We start from the raw sequence: 12741 nt of genomic DNA on the forward strand, positions 1-12741 counted from the left end.
GAGGCCGATCCTCATGGTGAAGATACTCGTATTTTTTTAATGTTGATTTTTATTCTGTACTTTGTTATTAAAATGAAACCATTGAAAGTGGTGATTCATAAAGCTTCTCTATAACAAGTCTCAGAGTGATTTTCTTCTGAAAACTATTATCTGAACCTGGACAAAAATCCCATCGAGCCTCAAGAGCACGAACATCCAGACTGAGTTTGGCACAGACTCCCCTTGGGAATTTCTAACCAGCGGACAGCGCTAAAAACCTGAAGGTAATTCCAAATCTTTTTGTTTTGTATAGGTTATAGAGATGTGTGATGGAAATCTTAGTCATTTAGGGGGAATATAAATACATCAGGATATACAGCAATCAGGGTTACAAGACTGACTGATGTTTCAAAACATCACATTAATTCTGTCAGTAATAATCAGTTTCAAGATGCTTTCATACAGGCTTTATCGATCTGATCATGTGACTGTTAGTGGAATAAGTGTGTTCAGCATCTGTGGGAGATTATTACTGACAGAATTAATAAAGTTTATTGAACAAACTCTTGCTGTTTCTCGGTTCATTTGTGCTGAATGTCTCGTGATCGTTCTTGTTCTCAACTACCAGTCAAGGACCTTTTGTAGACTGTACTAAAATAAATAGTAAGGAGAATAATGTGCAGGAATCTGCCACAGTAAAACAACAGGAAGATGGTGTAACTGCAACAGGGAGGAGCAGAACAGAAATGAAACTCAAGCTGAACAACAAGATGTGTTTTATGCAGATATGATGGCATTATAAACCATTGCAAATATATATCGAGATGTTTTTATGATGTGAATCGCATTTGTTTCCTGTGAAGTGTTTTCATGAACTTGTGATCGGTCAGATCCAGGGAAGATGGCGACGGCTCCAGCAGCTTCTGGTAAGAGACACCGTCTGTGTTTAACTATTTAACTCTAAGCAGTTCATTTTGGCCTTTTGACTTCTGGATAATGTTTTGTTTACAGGGAATGCCTCTGCTGAAACATGAACTGTAACATTTTTAGTAGTGGGAGAGATTCACATAAAAAAAATGTCTGTGTGAGTGTCTATGTGTATGTTGAGAGAAAGCAAGCGGTTTCAACAATATTTGTAGTGCACAAGAAAATAGGTCTATAATCATGATTAGAAGGCTACACAAACTAATAGAAAACCGCCAATGCATTAAAACTGGTATTAAAAGGCCAAATTTGATATAAAACAGGCTAATTTAAGTCATGCTAATGTAAAATATTGTCTTTCCACTTGAATTGTATTGCTGTTGTCTTAGCAGTAGATAAACCCCTTGGTAAGTCTGCTAATCAGGAATGTGAAAAATAGGCATTCTTTATGTTTTTCGTCTATTTCCAATAAACACTCAGGCCGTTGGAATACATAATCACTTGTTTTAGATTTAGCCTGATTTGTGAAAACTTAATTTAATTTTATCGTGTTTCTCACATGCATTGTCCTCTTTTTCCTGTGCAATGATGACAAATGGGCTCTGCCAATCAATAATGGTCCAAGCCATTAGAAAAATCAGCTGAAACTTTTTTAAATGGTCATCAAGTCAGGTCACACTAGGCTCAAGCTGACTTTTTGTGAAATAAATCAAATCAAATCAAGTATATTTGTATAGCGCTTTTCACAATACAGATTGTATCAAAGCAGCTTCACAGTATTAAAATAAAATAATACAACAAAGTTTGTTTCTAGTGGAATTTATTGATTGATAGAATAAAATTAAATATCCCCAAAATATCCCCAACTGAGCAAGCCAAAGGCAACAGTGGCAAGGAACCGAAAAACTCCATCAAGTGACCTAATGGTGTCCTAAAACTCCATCAGGTGACCTAATGGAGAAAAAAAAAACTTGGGAGAACCCAGGCTCAGTCGGGGGCCAGTTCTCCTCTGGCATTTATGAACTAGAGGCCGGATTGTAGTTTGAAACTGTGAGATTAACAATATTATATGAATGCCTGGCTGAAAAGATGCGTCTTTAATCTAGTTTTAAACTGGGAGAGTGAGTCCGAGTAACGAACAGTATCAGGAAGGCTATTCCAGAGTTTTGGAGCCAAATGTGAAAATGCTCTCCCTCCTTTGGTTGATCTGGATATCCTAGGTATGACCAAAAGCCTCGAATTTATTGATCTTAAAGAGCGCGATGGATTATAGGGTGATAGAAGATCCGTTAAATAGACTGAAGCTAAGCCGTTTAGGGCTTTATAAGTCAGTAGCAATACCTTATAATTAATACGGAACTTTATAGGTAGCCAATGTAGTGATGATAAAATCGGTGTTATATGATCATATTTTCTTGATCTAGTAAGAACTCTAGCGGCTGCATTTTGGACTAACTGTAGCTTGTTTATTGAGGATGCAGGACAACCGGCTAATAAAGCATTACAGTAATCTAGTCTCGAGGTCATGAATGCATGAACTAACTTTTCTGCATCAGAAACTGATAGCATATTACGTAGCTTAGCAATGTTTCTAAGGTGGAAAAAGGCAGTTTTTGTAACATACGAAATATGATTTTCAAAAGACAGGTTACAATCGAGTATAACACCCAGGTCTTTTACTGTAGAGGATAAAGTAACAGGACATCCTACGATGTCAAAGTTGTATTGTGAGAGGTTCTGTGGGCGGTTTTTTGAACCGATGATTAGTACCTCTGTCTTGTCTGGATTTAATAAAAGAAAATTACGCGTCATCCAATCTTTTATATCTTTAACACACTCTGTCAGTTTGGATAATTTAGCGTTTTCATCCGGCCGTGATGAAATATATATTTGAGTGTCATCAGCATAACAATGGAAACTAATTCCATGTTTCCTTATAATATTTCCAAGTGGCAGCAAATATATTGAGAATAACAGAGGGCCCAACACAGATCCCTGCGGCACTCCATAGTTTACTGGAATTATGATAGATTTTTCTCCATTTAAATAGACAAAATGGTAGCGGTCTGATAAGTATGATCTGAACCAGCTTAATGCTTGTCCTTGAACACCAGTATAATTTTGTAGTCGATCTAAGAGTATTGTATGATCTATAGTATCGAACGCAGCACTTAGATCAAGTAAAACTAGTATTGAGATGCAGCCTTGGTCAGAAGCTAAGAGTAAATCATTTGTGATTTTAACGAGCGCAGTTTCAGTGCTATGATGCGGCCTGAATCCTGACTGAAACTTTTCATAGATATCATTTTCTTGCAAGAAAGAGCCCAGTTGAGTGGACACAACTTTTTCTAGTATTTTAGACATAAAAGGTAGATTTGAAATGGGTCTATAATTTGCTAGATTATGCGGGTCTAATTGTGGTTTCTTAATGAGAGGTTTTATCACTGCCAGTTTAAATGTTCTTGGAACATGACCTAAAGATAAAGACGAGTTAATAATATTGAGGAGAGGCTCTTCCACTACAGGTAACACTTCCTTCAGTAGTTTAGTTGGTATAGGATCTAATAAACATGTTGTTGTTTTAGATGAAGTGATAAGTTTATTTAACTCTTTTTGTTCTATAGTTGTAAAGCACTGTAATTGTTCTTGCGGGGGGAAAATTGAGGCTGAATTATAAGGCGCGATTGAGGATTGAACGTTTACAATTGTGGTTCTGATGTTTTCTATTTTCTCAGTGAAGAAGTTCATGAAATCATTACTACTAAACTGTAACGGGATATTTTGTTCGGGTGACGTCTGTTTATTTGTTAGTCTAGCCACGGTGTTAAATAAAAACCTAGGATTGTTTTGGTTGTTTTCTATTAGTTTGCGGAGATGCTCAGCCCTGGCCGCTTTTAGGGCCTTTTTATAACGTGACACTGTCTTTCCACGCGATTCTAAAGACCTCTAAATTAGTTTGTTTCCATTTACGCTCTAAATTACGGGTTTCTCTCTTTAGAACATGCGTAGTATTATTGTACCATGGTGCTTTAATTTTCTCTGTAACCTTTTTTAATCTAACGGGTGCAACAACATCCAATGTTCTAGAGAGAATGGTGCTCATAGTGCTAGTTAGTTCTTCTAGTTCATCTGTTTGTTTGGGTTCAGGCAGCAGCTGAGACAGATCAGACAAGCAACTCGAGAAATTATCTATGGTGGATGGAAGGATTGTTCTGCCTGGTCGATAACGCGGCGCCGCATGACATATTACAGCAGTACGTAATATGCAAGTTACCAAGTAATGGTCAGTGACATCATCACTTTGTGGAATGATATCTATATCGGTTGGATCGGTTCCATATGATATAATTAAATCGAGTGTGTGATTAAGACGATTTGTTGGTCCGGTGACGTTTTGTTTGACCCCAAAGGAATTTAATAAATCTATAAACGCAGCCCCTAACGCATCATTTGGATTATCTACGTGTATGTTAAAATCTCCAACAATTAATGCTTTATCTACATTGACCAATAGATCTGAGAGAAAATCTGCAAACTCTTTTAGGAAATCAGCGTAAGGCCCAGGCGGTCTATATACGGTCGCCAAGGCTAGAGATAATATGGATTTTTTTCTAACATCTAAGAGCGTAACATTTAGTACAAGTATTTCAAACGAAATAAACTTATAACCCGTTTTCTGAGTAACATTGAGAATATCTCTATAGACCGCTGCAACACCGCCGCCAAGACCAATCAGACGGGGTTCGTGCTTATAGGAGTATCCTGATGGAGTAGACTCATTTAGACCGAAATAATCATTAGGTTTAAGCCAAGTTTCAGTAAGGCAAAGTACATCGAAGCTATTATCCGTGACTATTTCATTTACAATAACTGCCTTAGGTGTGAGTGATCTAATGTTTAGAAGACCTAGCTTTAGAAATTGTTTTTGGTTACTAATAGCAACATTTTCTGGTTTAATAACAATTAGATTTTTTCTAGATCCTGCAGTAGATTTATTATTTGATCTCACTAAACGAGGAATAGACACAGTTTCTATGCAATGTTCTACACTATTTATATCAGTTAATTTGGTGCAGCAGAGACTATGATTTGAACTTTTGGTTACTAGTCAAAAGGTATTTAACATTTTGGAGATGTTATCTGACAGAAGATCCGATCCGAATCTGCTTGGGTGTAAGCCATCAGCACGGTAAAGCCTAGGACGCTCCCAAAACAGATTCCAATTATTTACAAAGAGCAGTTTCTGCTCATTGCACCATGATATTAACCATTCATTTAGCGCGAATAATCTACTAAACTTTTCATGACCTAGTCGGTACGTGGGAAGCGGTCCTGACACAATGATCGTTATATCAGGCGATGTGCTGCGTACCGTATCGATCAGATTCCTGAAGTCTTTCTTCAGAACCTCTGTCTGTCGCAGCCTGATGTCGGCCCCTCCCGCGTGCAGGACCACAGTTCCGACGCGCTCGTTCAGAATCTCGGGAATGTGAGCAGCGATTTCAGAAACACGAGCACCAGGAAAGCAGTGACTATGCACCTTACTTTTATTTAACGTAGCTTGTACGTGTCGAACGATGGAATCACCGATGATCACAGCATCGCGTTCTGTTTCGCTAAGAGGGGAGAAGCGGTTTTGTGTGGATATCTCGAAAACCGGGAGGGTCGGAGAGAGTTTTCTTGGTCTAGACCTGACTCGCGTCTTCCGCTGCGGAAATATCCAGGCTTCGTGGTGGCATGTTGGAGCCGGCGTAAACGAGACCATAGCTGATCGCGGCCTCGACGCTCGTGACCGATGCTGAGTAACGCACGGAGTAGACGAGGTCGGAGTCAGCGGGTTAGTAACGTTGATCACTGATTTGTGTGCAATTGCATCGGCGCGTGATGTTTCAAGAGCTAACCGCCGGTCTATCAGCTCGGCTTTTCTCACTAAAAGGTCGTGGATCTGTTTCTCAACAGCTTCCAGCTCAGACTGCAACGCGTGTAGCTCAAATGTATCCTCACCTGCACCAAAAGGTAGACTACTTACATCTGATATATTCGCCATTTTAACAGATGGACAGTAAGTTAAGTTAGCAACGACGCTACCAGTGATGCTATCAATATTAATACTAATTTATGGCTTAAGTCTTGGATATAATCCGTCTTTTTAGTGTTACGGGTGTGGAGTAGACGCACGATAGGCGAAAAAAAAAAATGTTTGTTTATAAATGAGTGCGGAGAAGACGCGTTCAGCCGTGATCCACGGACGTAACCTATAAGAGTATCCAGCGTTGGATCACTAGGCTTGAGACACGTCTGCTCAACAGTCCGCGTTGTAACTATGAGGTGAGGAAAAATAGAAAATGTTCGTTGTAAGTGAGTTTAAAGAGAAATCAAGAATTATAAATCAATCGATGGAGCTCCAAAGACAACAACGCGTTCAGACGCGACGCATGCGCATTCACCACCATTTACTTTACCATAATACTTTACAGTACATTTTTGGTCTTTTCTATTCTGACTGTGAAAGGTTGTTACAGTACAGTTTTGGTCAGTTAACCCTTCCCTGAATGTTGAACTTCACTATTGTAATTTGTGAAAGGTTTCACAGTACACAGACACATTAAACACATTAACTGATTAAAACTGTACTGTGAAAGTTATCACAAATCAGAATAACGATGTTAGGGTCTCAGGGAAGGGTACTGACCAAAACTGCACTGTCAATGTTTTCATGAATCATAATGGTTAAGTTAAGCACTCAATGAAGGATTAACTTAACAAAAATGTACTGTAAAATATTTCACATATCAGAATGGTTAAGTTAAGGACTCAATAAAGGGTTAACTGACCAAAAATGTACTGGAAATTTTCACAATTCAGAATAAATAAAGGACTCAGGAAAGAGTTAACTGACAAAAACTACTTTAAAACCTTTCACAAATCAAAATATTGAAGTTAAGGACTCAAGGAAGGGTTTACTAATCAAAATTGTACTGTGAAATATTTCACAAATCAGAATAGTTAAGTTAAGCACACAGGGAAGGTTTAACTGACTAACTGAAGGGTTATTGAACGTTTTCAATAATCATAAGTTATGGTCAGGGACTCAAGGGAGGGTTAACTGACCAACAATGTACTTAATCCAACACATCAAATAGTCTGCTTGAGTCTAGTATGACCTGTTAAGTTAAGGACTCAGGAAAGGGTTATCTGGCCAAAAATCTATAGTGAATTATTTCACAAATCAGAGTAGTGAAGTTAAGCACTCAAAAAAGGGTTTAACTGTTCAAAAATGTGTTGTGAAATATTTCACATATCAAACATCTTAATAATTATATAAATATAATATACGGAACCCCCATAAATAAATAAAAAAAACAAAAAACAAATGTAAACTTACAAAAATGTATTTTCCACATTTTTTAATATATTGTAACATGTTCAAAATGCTGTTCTGTTGCAAATAAGGTTGCATTTAATGTTAATGTTGTACTTTATTCATTTTGTGTGATTGGATGTTCAAGTTGAATATGGAAAAATGCTCCGCCCCTTGGGGAGTTGTGGGGGGAACCACAGAGAGCGGAGTTCGTTAGAGAGTGCCTTGCTGCGCTGGTTCAAGTGCGGCTCTCTTATAAGTCGGGGTGTGTACGGCGTGGGCTGTGGCCAACAACAGCCAATAATAAACACCCCTTGATGTTAAAAACGTCTCGCCATTGTCTGAGAACGCTACAATATAGATCATAATAAAAATAAGATGTCAATGATATTTTGACTACTGAACTAGGAAATGTTCCTAGTTTCTACTTCAAAATGCTCACCTAATATCTTTACAGGAATATTTTTACTTTTAAAATTATTTATTGCCACTTCTCGTGTGTTTGTAGCAGATGAATGCTTTATTTTTCTCCTAATTTTTTAAGATGTCAATACACTTCAATCTTACCTTTACTTGACCTTATATTTACATATTGTACTACTTATTTTCTGTCTTTTTCAGAGATGTCAGGGATCAGCTCCAGTACAGATGATTCGGATCACCGTATCCTTCTGAATGGCAGAAACGGTTCTGGGAAAGTTCCTCAGGAAACACTATACTGGGAAAAGGAACATTTAAAGTCCAAAAGCGTAAGAACATGAATCTGAAGTTTGTGAGGGTAAAACTCAGATGGGAGAGAAGCAGGTGTGTGTGATTGATTGTCCAGATCTACTGGATCCAGATCTGAATAAAGAGAAGCTGATCAAACTATGTTCAGCAGGTCTCAGTGCAGTTCTGCTCACCGTTCCTCTAGAGGAACCTGTGCAAAATGAGGAAGAGATCCTGGATTTCATTAAAGGTTTATTTGGTCCTAAAGTTCAGAAGTACATCATGATTCTGTTCACACGTGGAGACGAACTGGAGGATCTGGATGAACCACAGACCATTAATGAATATCTACAAAACCAAGATCATGCAGATCTTCAGCGACTGGTCACTGAATGTGAAGGAAAGTTTCACTGTTTCAATAACAAGAGTAAATCAGGTGATCAGTTACAAGAACTACTGCAGAAGATTGAAGGAGTGATGGAGGAAAACAGAAGAAAATTGATCAGGGAACGAAAGAGGAGGAGATCAAGCATGGATGATCTTGATATCTTTTGTAAGTTGTCTTCTATAATGTTGCAATTGTAATGCAAACATATGGCAAATATATGCTGACACTGATCTCTCTGTTGTAGATTCAGGAGAGGATCCAGATGAGATTCAGATAACCAAGAGGAAAGGTCAAATCAGGCTGGTTCTGCTGGGAAAAACTGGATGTGGGAAAAGTGCCACTGGAAACACCATCATCGGCAGAAAAGTGTTTGAATCTTCAGTCAGTTCAAACTCTCAGACGAAACAGTGTCAGTCAGAAACTACAGTGAGGATTGGTAAAGAGATCTCAGTGATCGACACACCAGGACTTTATGATAATGAACTCCGTAAAGAGGAAATTATTACTGAAATAGTGAAATGTGTAACATACTCGTCACCTGGGCCACATGCTTTTCTTATTGTGATTAAAGTCGGTCGATTCACTGAGGAGGAGAAAAACACAATTAAGGAGCTAAAAGAAATGTTTGGAGAACAGATAGAAAAATGATCCTCTTCACCCATAAAGATCAGTTAGAGAAGAAAAATAAAACCATTGAGCAGTTTCTACAAGATGGTGATCCAGATCTTAAATCTTGTAGAGAGTTGTGGAAACAGGTTCTTCTGTTTAGACAATGAGTCTGCCAGTTTCCCACAGTTTAAAGATCTGCTCAGTAAAATAGAGAAGATGGTACAGTAGAAGAAAATAGAGGGACACATTTCACCAGTGATATGTTCAAGGGAACAGAGAAACACATTCAGGAGATTCAGAAGAAGAAACTAGATGAGAAAGTGAAGCAGCACAAAGAGCAGAACATGAACGGGTCATGAATGAAACTAAATTTTACTTCACTGTGGCCGATTACCTGGGAATGGACGTGGTTGACACTGATATGGATGAGGTGGAGAGTGCCATAAAGAAGGCTAAGAGCAAAGGATTCAGTAGTATGGAGGCAACTGAATTTGCAGTCAGAGCCATAGGGAAACTTGCAAAAAAGAAATTGTGTAGAGTTCAGTGAGACACATGATCAAACACACTACTCACAAGCTCCTTCAATTAAAACATTGACTTTTATAATTGACTATATTAACAATATAGTAATCTGTTGTTGCTAGAGGCTTGATTGTCATTCCATACACCGTAACAACTGTAAGAACTGCACTGGGTAACACTATTTTAGTGTCCTTGTTACTGTCAGGTTTCGTATAGACGAAGCAGGCAAGATGGTAAGTTTAAATGCTTTAATTTGCAGAATGGATCGGTACACCGTAACAGGCGAGTAAACAGTAAGTTGAAAATCAGATGATAGCTTAAAGCTATAGTAGGTAATCCTGTTCAGAAACACTTTTTTTTATACTGGGTGAAATGGTCCTTCCATCCTGAGAGTAGTCAATACATTATGTGTTCAGAAAAAGGAATGAAAACAATCAGACCTCTGTAGCAGCTGCAGGACAGTAAAAACTCTGACCAATCACTGCCACTCGGTGCGAATGTAAAGAACCAATCAGATGCCTTCATGTCTCGTGCCCGAGCCCCACTGCGCGCACTGCCCTGCGTGCACTCATCACATGTCACCGTTCCCGGAAACATTCAGCTCACTCAGAGACAATTTATATGGCTCACTACACCGAGTAAGCAGGAGTTTGCGGCACAATGGAAGAGAAAATGCAGCAAAATCTACCAATGCCAGCTTTGCTGGTAACTGCTCGCCCTGATAAAAAGCCTAAAAAAAGAAAATCGGAGGCAGAAAAGGCTGCAATGAAACAGGCACTGGATAAAGCCAGAGGACAAACTCGCGTCAACATTGGTGCAGCATTTGAACGGTGGAGACAACTGAGGGAGCTGAAGGGCCTGAAAAGTGATGCCGAGGTTGCAGTCTTTCTGCTGAACAGGTAATTATTTGTTTTGCTTCGGGGGGATTTGTTATTTCCATGATATATGTTACGTTAGGCAACGTAGCTACTTTTGTAGCTAGTATTAGCCCAATGCTAACATTAGCTTCTCTGTCGGTGTAAGCCAGTTGCGTTACAGGTCGTAGGTACATACTGCTTATCTGACTTTTAGGACATGACATTTTGAACATATTGCACAGCCATAGTCGCAAGTGTCTGCATTATAATTGTGATAAAATGACGTTAATATATTGCTTATAAACGGGACAACTGTGGTGATGTGGCATATGTGTTTTGTTAGCTACGAGTAATGTGCTGAAATACTCGGCTTTCCTGTGACCTGCAGCTGACTCCGACTGTGGATGCGCGTTCATGTTTGTGGGGGCGTAGCTTTGGACGGAGTACTGACGGGAGGGGGTGGAGCTTAGAAGAGGTGCCGCTTTCAATTCTTGCTAGCTCTCCAACATTACCTACTATAGCTTTAACTGAATGATAACAAAGTCTCTCTTTCTCTTGCAGATGCAGATGATGAAGATTCTCTTGAAGATGGACTGAAGACAGGCTGAAGAAGATCGGGATCGACGGTAAGTATGCAGGTAGGTGAAGTAGAGAGTCTGTGAGTCATGAATAGATGTGTGTAGACGAGACCAGACAAAGAGTGAGTGACTAAGTGCTGAATATAAAGGGCTTGTTAACGAGGGAGTGCAGGTGATGATGATGATGGGTGATCGAGTGCAGGTGTGCAGGTGTGCCAAGGAGGATGATGGGAAGTGTAGTGCACACACAGATGAAGACAGATGGTGAATGTGACAGTTACATGTTACATGTAGTAATAACAGTAAATTGTGCATAATTATATGCAACTAACCCTCAACCAAACCCTAATCCTATAGTAAGTACATGTAGTTAATTAATATTACTCAGTACTTAAATATATAATTACACTGTATACAATACAATAAAGTGTAACCCTGCACTGCATGAATCTGAGATGGACTGAATCTGTTACTGCGGTTCATTCACATGCTTTCATTCAAGGTTTGCAAATCTATTTCAGTGTTTGATTACAGTATATCCATATCCAAAACTAACAATAAACAATATATGTTTACAGCATTTACTAACCTTTGAATTGGGTATACAAATATAGTTGTTCCTTGTTAATCCCGTGTTCATGTTTGATTAACATTAAGATTAATAAATGCTAGAAGTATGTTCACTCTTATATTAACCAATGTATTTGACTAATGTTCACAAAAGAAATGTTTCTTCTTCTTTTATTTACTTTATCATCAATTTATAAATTTGACTATATTTTAGTTTTTGCCATAAATGGATAAATATATTTGAAATAGCAGCATTTGGATTGTCTATATAAATCTGTCATTTTTTGTATGTTTTGTTTGTTTGTAAAAGTTTGTGCCGTAATATGTCATGCACGATGTTCTGTGAGTGTAGGCTATTATGTGTTCATCTGTCATCAGTATTTGATTTTGTAACGAGGTATGTTGTTATGGGAAGAAGGAGGCGGAAACCGGCAAACATTCACATATTTAATGATAAAAATAAAACAAATACAAAACGAAAGTAAAAGACAGCAGCCCCTCACGGACGACTGCTGTCACAAAACATAACATAAGTCCAGGCCTGTCGCTCATTATCAATCACGCCACCGGCCTCGCGCCGTCCTCCCACGGCCCTCGACCTCGTCGTGCTCGCCACAGATTTGTTTTACTGTCATTATTCTGTTAGCTTTGTGACTGAATAAAGTATATTGAGCAAACTCTCTTATGATTGATTCTCTGCGTCTGTCTGGTGTTTTTGTGCATTAGACGTGTGTTTCTTGTGATTGAGTTTTAACATGAAACTGATGTAGTTTCCAGGTAGTTCCTGCAGTGTTTTTCAGCATGTGGACTAGGACTGAAACAGAAAAGCGAAACAGCAGCTCTTCTCTGTGAGTTTACGTTCCTGCAACATGTTCACATTTAGAAAGCACTTTCTGAAGGTTTGTTCTCACTGACTTTTGTGTTCGGTTTAGAGTTCAATAGAGTTGAAGATGGCAGAGGATCGTTCCACTCTTCCTGGTAAGAGACGTCAACAAATGCCTTCAATATTATTATTTTGTATGCTTAATTTGTAACGCTGTATTATTGTATTTCTCTGGATTGTTGGGAGCGGTTTTTCTAGGACACTTAGAGGACACTTCATCACAAATGATGTGTTTGAGGGAACAGAGAAATGCATGAAGGAGATTCAGAAGCAGAAAATGTGTGAGAAATTGGAGGAGCTCAAACAGAAGCAGGAAGGGGGCATTTCAACAGAATGGGAGCAAATATACTGCAGTTTAGCAG

At 38.7% G+C, this 12741-nt stretch overlaps 1 pseudogene across 1 annotated transcript; it reads left to right on the top strand.

Annotated features, from left to right (window-relative positions):
- The first annotated feature begins 136 nt into the window (after positions 1-136).
- On the top strand, positions 137-12716 carry LOC311087805 (GTPase IMAP family member 8-like; annotated as a pseudogene). The gene is made up of 8 exons (XR_014609556.1): positions 137-263; positions 843-905; positions 7886-8525; positions 8605-10390; positions 10692-10823; positions 10910-12344; positions 12429-12474; positions 12578-12716. The product of XR_014609556.1 is annotated as a GTPase IMAP family member 8-like (transcript).
- The last annotated feature ends 25 nt before the right edge of the window (positions 12717-12741 follow it).

Source organism: Abramis brama (genome assembly GCF_963993115.1).
Source record: "Abramis brama genome assembly, chromosome: 1".
Taxonomy (NCBI): domain Eukaryota; kingdom Metazoa; phylum Chordata; class Actinopteri; order Cypriniformes; family Leuciscidae; genus Abramis; species Abramis brama.